Source organism: Daucus carota, chromosome 4 (assembly GCF_001625215.2).
Source record: "Daucus carota subsp. sativus chromosome 4, DH1 v3.0, whole genome shotgun sequence".
Classification (NCBI taxonomy): domain Eukaryota; kingdom Viridiplantae; phylum Streptophyta; class Magnoliopsida; order Apiales; family Apiaceae; genus Daucus; species Daucus carota.
In genome coordinates, this window is record NC_030384.2 from 9386116 (window position 1) to 9398161 (window position 12046).

The window sequence follows — 12046 nt, forward strand, 5'->3', positions numbered from 1 at the left end:
TTATATATATATTCATATATACACAAGGTTTTAATCACCAAAGCTTTGTTTCACCCAACCAAGCTTTTTCCCACCTAGCCAAGCTCTCCACCACATGTTTTCGGCCTCCCGAAGGGCTGCCCAAATTCGTCCGTGTGCTCAAATCATATCGAACCTCCGACGAACTTTTTCGTTAGTTTTCGTAAGTGGTTACTTTCTTAGCTTCATATTCGAGTCTTAACCGACCGATTTGTTTTCCTATATAAGAGCTCATACTTAAATATATATTTTCATCTCTAAAGCTCTTCATATACGGATCTATCTTTTCGAACAATATATTCGAAAGATTAGTTACCCGATCTAAATATTCGGGTTAACGAACAAAGTTTCGTACTCCAAAATATACGGAGTTTGGTGTTATTTTTATACACACCAAAATAGCTTGATCTTAATCCTCATAATCTTAACTTTATTATCTCGGAGGAAAAGATATTTTTAATAAGCTCTCTTCAATATTATAGCACTCGAGTTGGCCGCTCGTTATTATCGGGAATATCTGTGCACTAACTGTAACATCCCAGATTTTCAGAATTAGTTTATTAATATAGAAATAAATTTTTGAATATTACTATTGGCTTTAATTGATTTCTTTCTGATAAGATGAACGGTCTGTGTAATATGAGTATAATTGTGATGTGAATTATAAGGTTAAAGACGGAAGATGCATTCTTCTGTTGTGATTTCGTTTATTTTAGCGACCCGGATTTTTCGAAAAGATTGTTTATCTTTATAAAAGTAATTTTCTTAGAAAGAGAGGAATAAAGTTTAATATGTTATTCTAGTTTAATGTGTTTTCAAAATTTTATATTTAAATTCCGGGTTATTGTTTTATCAATACAGGGTTGTCTTTTCAAAATTATATTTTATATAATTGATTTTAAAGATTTAAAAGATTGCTATTGTTACATGGCTAAGTGCTGCATGTGAATTGCGAGTTTAATTAGTTATAATAAATAAATGTGAATATTGCATGAATTTTGGTGTGAATTGATTTTCTGTAATTGTTATTTATACGTGCCAGAACTGTGAGTTTAATTATTGATATTATCAGACTGAGTCATATTTAATTTAGATATTTTCAAATGATTTATATATGGATATATGAATATCCTTTCAAAACTTATTTCAAATATTATTTCTGAAAATACAGAGATGGGTTATGCAAAAGTTAGATGGTTGATATGTGAATATATGTATTACATGATTAAGTGTTACGTGTGTAATGGTCGTGTAACCAGTTATGGTTATTTACGAATATTATTTGAATATTTGGTAAATTATTTGATAACTAGTTTTCTATTTTGATTGCTTATATATGTTGCAATCACGAGTTTTCAATTTTCATATTCTCAGAATAAAATATGGAACATTTGGGTATTTTCCTGATAATTTATGAATAGTATGTGATATTTATATGAATATTTGTGAGGTTTGTGTTATCGGATTTATTAAATTGACTGCTCATATGTGTTCGGATTTGAGATATTTCAATTTTGATATGATCAGGATAAAATATAGTTTATTTAGATATGTTTATATCGATTTGTGGATTGCTATGTGATTTTATAATCGATTTATGGATTTAATTTCGTTTAATTATTAATGATATTAAAATAGTTATTTAACATTTAAACCCCGTGGGCGTTCGGGAAAATTTCGCCATTAGGCTATGTGGGACATTCTGAGCAATATTCGTGTTTTAACTTTTTCAATCCGGAGTACGGTTTGCCCCGTAAATGATCCGGTACGGTTTTATTAATATTTTTAAAGTTAATAATTATCTGGTTGTCTCGTAATGCGTGAAGCATATTCAAGGAATATTCCAAAGCATATTCAAGGAATATTCTCTTATCTTCTTCTATAAATATCCTTTACCAGTTTATTTCGCACGTACAATCATTTCGTCAGTTTCTCTGCACGAATACCGAGAGAAGACGAACGGGTGTTCTTCGTGTTCTTCATATTCAAACGAGGATTTGAAGGCGTTATTGGAATCCGATGGAGGCGTATAAATAGTCAAAACGAAGCTCTCGACGCGTAGAATCTAGTTTAATCAACCGTAACACTGCAGATTTCACGGGTAAATTATTATTAATTTTCGAAAATTCGAATTATTAAGATTTAAATAGTGAATTTTTGCAAACGTGATTATTTGATTAATTTGATGATTCCATGTTGTAGAGCATATCTTGCCATTCGTTTTCATATATTATATGTCGATTTTTGACTTCCGTATCATATAGAAACATGGGTTTGATTCTTGAGGCTGTGTTCTTGAGTGTTCTTGAAGCTTTTTAATTGAAATTTGGGGGTTTCTTATTCTGTGAATCTGGGCAGTTTTTGATGTTATGTATGTGTTCATCTTGATGAGGGGAGTCGAGGGATGTGATCGAAATCAGTGTGAGAGCTCGGATGAGAGCTCGATGGTGTTTCAAAGCTTCGCCGGCGGCGAAGTTGTGATTGGAATTTTCTACCGTTTCGTTGCATGTTTGTTGATTTTAACTACATATATAGGTTCCTGGTAGTGTGTGTATGTAATCTGGACAGTTGGGTGGAGTTTGGTGGCCGGGAACGAGTTTTCCGGCGAGTTAGAAGGTGGCCGGCGGCTTATTGCTGTTTGGTCACCGAAGTTATGAAGGTGGTGAAGTTTCTGCACCGGAGTTTGCATTCTGACAGATTGGCCCCTGTAACTTTGAAAAGTTACAGTTTAAACCTTGGACCAAAACTTTCAAAAGTTTACAAAATAAACCTTTTGATTTAATTTTCTAAAATTGTTTTATTTAATTATTTTAAATTTCAAATATAGTTTTTAATTATTTCTTTATTCAAAAATAAATCTAAATTAGTTTCTTAATTAATTTTAATTAGTAATTAATTATTTTAATTGGTCAATTAATTTAAATATTAATTGATTAATTAATTTAGTTAATTATTAATTGATTTTAATTGATTAATTAATTAGATTTAATTGTTCCTTTTGATTTAAAAATTCCGAAAAATAGTTTCGAGCTTTGAATTATTTTTCTAAAATATGTTCGAGGCTCGTTAATTGATTTCAAATGATTTTGGATCCGATCTTGAGCAATCGGAATTGATTATTTATTCAAAAATGGATTCTTTTACCCGTTTTAATTCCGAAAAATGTCTAGAAATTCCAGAAAATTCCCGAAAAATCATTTTTAACCCAAGACTTGATTTGACATCAATCGGGATGGGAGACCTTATATGAAATATGTTGTCTGCTATCTGTTTGATGTGTTATGTGCTGATAAAGAGTAAGAAAACAGTTTTGTTCATAACTTTTGACTCGTAATTCAGAATGGAGTGAAACGAAAAAGAGATTAAAGCTTATAAAGTCTATTTTAATGTGACATAATAATATGGTGGAATATAGAATGTGAATAATTGTTGTTAAATGTATAGAATATGATGATATGTGATCTAATTGCTATTAATTGATGATTGCATGGACTATCTGGTTGTTCTAGTATTACATACATGTGATAAATGATTAAATGACATAGTGTCGTGTCTTGATAGATGTCGGATAAAAGCATATGGATTATAGTGATTGGATTTGGTTGGTTGATTGTTGATTGAGATAGGATAACAGGTGGATAGTCTAATAAATAGACGAGACGATGTCGGATTTTCGATAAGATTTATATGATATTTAATTGATAATATGTTATGTGAAATATTATTAGACTATATGGTAGAGTCAAAGCATGATTATGTGTTAAGTGATATTTGATGAGTTTAAAGAGTTATATAAGTGGGTATCGATATACGTGATATGTGTATGCGATAGGTTATGCTACCGAGTTGATAAGTAGAGATAAGAATCAATAGATTATTTAGTGATAATGGTAGTATCTTATTCTCGTAAAGGGTTTGGACGAGACGGATACGATCGAAGACGTTCAGAAGGTCAAACGATGTTACAAAGCGAATAAGGAACGAATCGAGTAAACGAAGCAGTGTGGCGAATAGAGTATAACCAAAGATGGTTTAGAGACTATGATATGCATAGAGTGTGAAAGTGGAAAGATGAGATTGAGATATGAGACTGGAATCGGATTTAAGGCAAGTTTTCCTAAATCCTTCCTCATCTATATTGCATGTTCTGATTACTCTGTTAAGATTATGATATGGTTTATACTGAAACCCTTCTCAAATAAACTCTTACTTCTGGGAATGAAACCCATGATTGTTTTCTTCTTCCAAGTTTTGAAAAGCCAAACACCTAATTACTCTCAATTTCTACTACAAGTATTCTGATCCATCCTTTCCAAACCTCAAGATTTTAAAATACCAGCTTTACAAATTAATTCGAAGTTCAGACCGTCATTGAAGCATGGGTTGCTCAGTGATAGTTAGAACCTAGAATGAGTTGGGATCTTCTTAATTATTCAACCCGCCATTGTCATGCTGGTTTAGCAGGCTAAATTCAGTTGCTTAGCCGATAATGGAGGATACTGAATAGTTAGGAATTTCCTGAACTATGATTTATCAAAAACAGACTGTGGTTTATGAAATGTTGATCCTCAAAAGTTGATTTGGAATATTTCTGTTGTTGATAATGATTATAATTCTGTTTTGTTGATTGAATTGTCTATTGCTTTAAATTGTTAGAATTGGATTAGTTTTTATAAAATATGTGGACCAGATTCGTGGTCAGACCAGATTCGTGGTCAATTATAGGCCAATGTGTGCCTTGGATCCAGTATAGAGAACAGGGCTGTGTGCCATGTTCGGGGTTAGTGCGTGACTGATCAGCAGCCTAACCTTTGGTTTTTAAGTAAAAATGTGATGAATCCAATTCGACAATTCTTCTGTAAGTTTGAATTCTGATTTCAATTGCTGATAAGAATTGTGAAGTTTTCAATTACATATCCTGAACTTGTGAACCCTGATAAGATATTTCAGGACTATTGTTGCTTATGTACACTTGCTGAGCATTGTTGCTCACCCTTGCTATTCCTTTTTAACCATTTCAGAAGAGCTTAGAGATGAATTGCTTGATTGAGGTTGCGAGTATGGCTAAGGCTAAGCGAGGAGTCAGAGTTATAGAATATCCAGAGGACAAGTGGAATGTCCATGGAGATTGTCAAGGTTGGTTCTAGATAGAATTGTATTGATGAGATTCAGTTGTAAGTCATAATTGAGGTAGACTGGTAGTGATTCTTCTTATCGAAGATGATTTGAGTTTGTAAGATAATGTTTATTAATAGTGGTTGATTCTAATTTCAATACTGTAACCTGGATGCGATCCTGTTTTTAGGGGGTTAAAGTGTTTTCTTTTAAATCTTTTACTAAAGTTTTCAGGTTTTAAATCCTTTGATTTTATTACCTTTTTCAAAAATACAGGTTTTCAAAAGTGTTTTAGAATGATTTTGTGTGGTGACGTCAGAATCCAGACCCCCGGATTCTCGGGCTGTCACAGTTGGTATCAGAGCAACAGGTTATGAGTTATTGAAATTAGAATATAGGTTGTTATTATAAGTTTATAGAGAAGAAGTGGTCAGTAACCTCATATAGAGGTATTGTGAGACTGTCTGGGGATAGTCTAGAGAGGTAATCGGAATAGAATCTAGATAGTTAAATTAAGTTGAGGGTACATGTTTAGATGGATCATGGTTCCTAAGTCTAGACACTTGGTTTCTAGTATGGGGACTGATTGAAATAGTGAATTGTGATAAGGGTCAGAGTCAGACCTAGTCAAAAGAGTATTAATAATGAATGATTAAGTTAAGAATGATAAAGATGCATGGTTTGGAGTATTCTGACCATGTTACATATTTGAAAGTGGTTTATCGTTTGAATTGAGATGTAGAAGAATGGGTGTTGAATATGAGATATTGTGAATTAGAAAGAGAGTTTTGTAGATAGATGTGATGTGAATGATAGAGAGTATGTGGAATTGAGTCTAGTTATCAGAAGTGATATTGTGAGTGAGATAGAACGTTAGTCTTAACGACGACGCTTCAAGCTAACCGGGATTTCTTCTGATATCAAGATGAGCCAACTTCATTGCGAACGATAATGTTTACAAGGGATCTTACGAAGCTATCACGAGCGAGAACGTCGAGAAGAGGACATACCTTGAACAACGGCTTATGGGAGCAGAGCAAGAATTTGAGAAGACCTTGGCAATATCTTTCTTCAATAAAAACTTATTTTAATTCTTCTCATCATCATTAAGTCCTTATTGGGATATCTTTTCTACAAAAGTTTTGATAAATGAGATTTCTTATTTCTCGAATGACGAGAAAACATTGGTATTAATTATTGATATTGGTATTGAGTCTTGGTGTGTAATAAAGGTTATTGTGAGAAGACAATGATATTTCTTGATATTCTTTGGTATTCTTTGAGATTCCTTGGTATTTCTTCCATATGATTGGGATGAACAACCCTATGTATAGGGGACACAAGGTATACCTGTCTGGGTGATAGGAGTTGGATGGGACGCCATCACTTGTGTGTGTTGTACTTACAAGAAGGTTAACAACCTTTAGTAGTGTCTAATATGGGCACGCAACACTAAGTTCGTTTGATCATATTGATCTCTCAGTCACTCTCTTATTCAAACATGACCTATTTTGAAAACCTTTTGTTCCATTCTAAGTTCTTAAAGAGTGATTCCAAGAACTGAGCTCTGTAATGGTGAAAGTTTTAATACTCTTATTTGTTTCAAAGTCAAAGGTATGCCAAGGTCGAACGAAGGTGGGAGGATGATAGTACGAAGGATGTACATTTTCGTTCTTTTCGCGGATTCTGAGGACAGAATCCTTATAAGGGGGGTAGAATGTAACATCCCAGATTTTCAGAATTAGTTTATTAATATAGAAATAAATTTTTGAATATTACTATTGGCTTTAATTGATTTCTTTCTGATAAGATGAACGGTCTGTGTAATATGAGTATAATTGTGATGTGAATTATAAGGTTAAAGACGGAAGATGCATTCTTCTGTTGTGATTTCGTTTATTTTAGCGACCCGGATTTTTCGAAAAGATTGTTTATCTTTATAAAAGTAATTTTCTTAGAAAGAGAGGAATAAAGTTTAATATGTTATTCTAGTTTAATGTGTTTTCAAAATTTTATATTTAAATTCCGGGTTATTGTTTTATCAATACAGGGTTGTCTTTTCAAAATTATATTTTATATAATTGATTTTAAAGATTTAAAAGATTGCTATTGTTACATGGCTAAGTGCTGCATGTGAATTGCGAGTTTAATTAGTTATAATAAATAAATGTGAATATTGCATGAATTTTGGTGTGAATTGATTTTCTGTAATTGTTATTTATACGTGCCAGAACTGTGAGTTTAATTATTGATATTATCAGACTGAGTCATATTTAATTTAGATATTTTCAAATGATTTATATATAGATATATGAATATCCTTTCAAAACTTATTTCAAATATTATTTCTGAAAATACAGAGATGAGTTATGCAAAAGTTAGATGGTTGATATGTGAATATATGTATTACATGATTAAGTGTTACGTGTGTAATGGTCGTGTAACCAGTTATGGTTATTTACGAATATTATTTGAATATTTGGTAAATTATTTGATAACTAGTTTTCTATTTTGATTGCTTATATATGTTGCAATCACGAGTTTTCAATTTTCATATTCTCAGAATAAAATATGGAACATTTGGGTATTTTCCTGATAATTTATGAATAGTATGTGATATTTATATGAATATTTGTGAGGTTTGTGTTATCGGATTTATTAAATTGACTGCTCATATGTGTTCGGATTTGAGATATTTCAATTTTGATATGATCAGGATAAAATATAGTTTATTTAGATATGTTTATAGTGATTTTATAATCGATTTATGGATTTAATTTCGTTTAATTATTAATGATATTAAAATAGTTATTTAACATTTAAACCCCGTGGGCGTTCGGGAAAATTTCGCCATTAGGCTATGTGGGACATTCTGAGCAATATTCGTGTTTTAACTTTTTCAATCCGGAGTACGGTTTGCCCCGTAAATGATCCGGTACGGTTTTATTAATATTTTTAAAGTTAATAATTATCTGGTTGTCTCGTAATGCGTGAAGCATATTCAAGGAATATTCCAAAGCATATTCAAGGAATATTCTCTTATCTTCTTCTATAAATATCCTTTACCAGTTTATTTCGCACGTACAATCATTTCGTCAGTTTCTCTGCACGAATACCGAGAGAAGACGAACGGGTGTTCTTCGTGTTCTTCATATTCAAACGAGGATTTGAAGGCGTTATTGGAATCCGATGGAGGCGTATAAATAGTCAAAACGAAGCTCTCGACGCGTAGAATCTAGTTTAATCAACCGTAACACTGCAGATTTCACGGGTAAATTATTATTAATTTTCGAAAATTCGAATTATTAAGATTTAAATAGTGAATTTTTGCAAACGTGATTATTTGATTAATTTGATGATTCCATGTTGTAGAGCATCTCTTGCCATTCGTTTTCATATATTATATGTCGATTTGTGACTTCCGTATCATATAGAAACATGGGTTTGATTCTTGAGGCTGTGTTCTTGAGTGTTCTTGAAGCTTTTTAATTGAAATTTGGGGGTTTCTTATTCTGTGAATCTGGGCAGTTTTTGATGTTATGTATGTGTTCATCTTGATGAGGGGAGTCGAGGGATGTGATCGAAATCAGTGTGAGAGCTCGGATGAGAGCTCGATGGTGTTTCAAAGCTTCGCCGGCGGCGAAGTTGTGATTGGAATTTTCTACCGTTTCGTTGCATGTTTGTTGATTTTAACTACATATATAGGTTCCTGGTAGTGTGTGTATGTAATCTGGACAGTTGGGTGGAGTTTGGTGGCCGGGAACGAGTTTTCCGGCGAGTTAGAAGGTGGCCGGCGGCTTATTGCTGTTTGGTCACCGAAGTTATGAAGGTGGTGAAGTTTCTGCACCGGAGTTTGCATTCTGACAGATTGGCCCCTGTAACTTTGAAAAGTTACAGTTTAAACCTTGGACCAAAACTTTCAAAAGTTTACAAAATAAACCTTTTGATTTAATTTTCTAAAATTGTTTTATTTAATTATTTTAAATTTCAAATATAGTTTTTAATTATTTCTTTATTCAAAAATAAATCTAAATTAGTTTCTTAATTAATTTTAATTAGTAATTAATTATTTTAATTGGTCAATTAATTTAAATATTAATTGATTAATTAATTTAGTTAATTATTAATTGATTTTAATTGATTAATTAATTAGATTTAATTGTTCCTTTTGATTTAAAAATTCCGAAAAATAGTTTCGAGCTTTGAATTATTTTTCTAAAATATGTTCGAGGCTCGTTAATTGATTTCAAATGATTTTGGATCCGATCTTGAGCAATCGGAATTGATTATTTATTCAAAAATGGATTCTTTTACCCGTTTTAATTCCGAAAAATGTCTAGAAATTCCAGAAAATTCCCGAAAAATCATTTTTAACCCAAGACTTGATTTGACATCAATCGGGATGGGAGACCTTATATGAAATATGTTGTCTGCTATCTGTTTGATGTGTTATGTGCTGATAAAGAGTAAGAAAACAGTTTTGTTCATAACTTTTGACTCGTAATTCAGAATGGAGTGAAACGAAAAAGAGATTAAAGCTTATAAAGTCTATTTTAATGTGACATAATAATATGGTGGAATATAGAATGTGAATAATTGTTGTTAAATGTATAGAATATGATGATATGTGATCTAATTGCTATTAATTGATGATTGCATGGACTATCTGGTTGTTCTAGTATTACATACATGTGATAAATGATTAAATGACATAGTGTCGTGTCTTGATAGATGTCGGATAAAAGCATATGGATTATAGTGATTGGATTTGGTTGGTTGATTGTTGATTGAGATAGGATAACAGGTGGATAGTCTAATAAATAGACGAGACGATGTCGGATTTTCGATAAGATTTATATGATATTTAATTGATAATATGTTATGTGAAATATTATTAGACTATATGGTAGAGTCAAAGCATGATTATGTGTTAAGTGATATTTGATGAGTTTAAAGAGTTATATAAGTGGGTATCGATATACGTGATATGTGTATGCGATAGGTTATGCTACCGAGTTGATAAGTAGAGATAAGAATCAATAGATTATTTAGTGATAATGGTAGTATCTTATTCTCGTAAAGGGTTTGGACGAGACGGATACGATCGAAGACGTTCAGAAGGTCAAACGATGTTACAAAGCGAATAAGGAACGAATCGAGTAAACGAAGCAGTGTGGCGAATAGAGTATAACCAAAGATGGTTTAGAGACTATGATATGCATAGAGTGTGAAAGTGGAAAGATGAGATTGAGATATGAGACTGGAATCGGATTTAAGGCAAGTTTTCCTAAATCCTTCCTCATCTATATTGCATGTTCTGATTACTCTGTTAAGATTATGATATGGTTTATACTGAAACCCTTCTCAAATAAACTCTTACTTCTGGGAATGAAACCCATGATTGTTTTCTTCTTCCAAGTTTTGAAAAGCCAAACACCTAATTACTCTCAATTTCTACTACAAGTATTCTGATCCATCCTTTCCAAACCTCAAGATTTTAAAATACCAGCTTTACAAATTAATTCGAAGTTCAGACCGTCATTGAAGCATGGGTTGCTCAGTGATAGTTAGAACCTAGAATGAGTTGGGATCTTCTTAATTATTCAACCCGCCATTGTCATGCTGGTTTAGCAGGCTAAATTCAGTTGCTTAGCCGATAATGGAGGATACTGAATAGTTAGGAATTTCCTGAACTATGATTTATCAAAAACAGACTGTGGTTTATGAAATGTTGATCCTCAAAAGTTGATTTGGAATATTTCTGTTGTTGATAATGATTATAATTCTGTTTTGTTGATTGAATTGTCTATTGCTTTAAATTGTTAGAATTGGATTAGTTTTTATAAAATATGTGGACCAGATTCGTGGTCAGACCAGATTCGTGGTCAATTATAGGCCAATGTGTGCCTTGGATCCAGTATAGAGAACAGGGCTGTGTGCCATGTTCGGGGTTAGTGCGTGACTGATCAGCAGCCTAACCTTTGGTTTTTAAGTAAAAATGTGATGAATCCAATTCGACAATTCTTCTGTAAGTTTGAATTCTGATTTCAATTGCTGATAAGAATTGTGAAGTTTTCAATTACATATCCTGAACTTGTGAACCCTGATAAGATATTTCAGGACTATTGTTGCTTATGTACACTTGCTGAGCATTGTTGCTCACCCTTGCTATTCCTTTTTAACCATTTCAGAAGAGCTTAGAGATGAATTGCTTGATTGAGGTTGCGAGTATGGCTAAGGCTAAGCGAGGAGTCAGAGTTATAGAATATCCAGAGGACAAGTGGAATGTCCATGGAGATTGTCAAGGTTGGTTCTAGATAGAATTGTATTGATGAGATTCAGTTGTAAGTCATAATTGAGGTAGACTGGTAGTGATTCTTCTTATCGAAGATGATTTGAGTTTGTAAGATAATGTTTATTAATAGTGGTTGATTCTAATTTCAATACTGTAACCTGGATGCGATCCTGTTTTTAGGGGGTTAAAGTGTTTTCTTTTAAATCTTTTACTAAAGTTTTCAGGTTTTAAATCCTTTGATTTTATTACCTTTTTCAAAAATACAGGTTTTCAAAAGTGTTTTAGAATGATTTTGTGTGGTGACGTCAGAATCCAGACCCCCGGATTCTCGGGCTGTCACACCAACCTTATTTGCTCTCTAACAAATATTTGTGCTCCCTTTCCCGTCACTCCCATACCCTTCTTGTGTTGGTTAAATACCCACGTGGTTTACGTGTTTATTTACCGAACGTGTGTGTTGGGGTGTGATTTACTTTCCGCACGATATTATTTGCTATATTGCGTGTCGTACTAACGCGGATACTTTGGCCTAATATTGTTGAACTTGTGCTATTATTAAAGACTCTCAAGAACTCTCTCTCAATCTAAACATTACTTATTAGTCTCGCAAAGACTACA

At 32.6% G+C, this 12046-nt stretch overlaps 2 long non-coding RNA genes across 2 annotated transcripts; both read left to right on the plus strand.

Annotated features, from left to right (window-relative positions):
- The first annotated feature begins 1762 nt into the window (after positions 1–1762).
- On the plus strand, positions 1763–5375 carry LOC135151976 (uncharacterized). Its single transcript, XR_010290990.1, has 3 exons — positions 1763–2119; positions 3931–4125; positions 5040–5375. It is a non-coding gene; the product is annotated as an uncharacterized LOC135151976 (long non-coding RNA).
- A 2668-nt stretch (positions 5376–8043) lies between these two features.
- On the plus strand, positions 8044–11660 carry LOC135151988 (uncharacterized). Its single transcript, XR_010291007.1, has 3 exons — positions 8044–8404; positions 10216–10410; positions 11325–11660. It is a non-coding gene; the product is annotated as an uncharacterized LOC135151988 (long non-coding RNA).
- Positions 11661–12046: the final 386 nt, after the last annotated feature.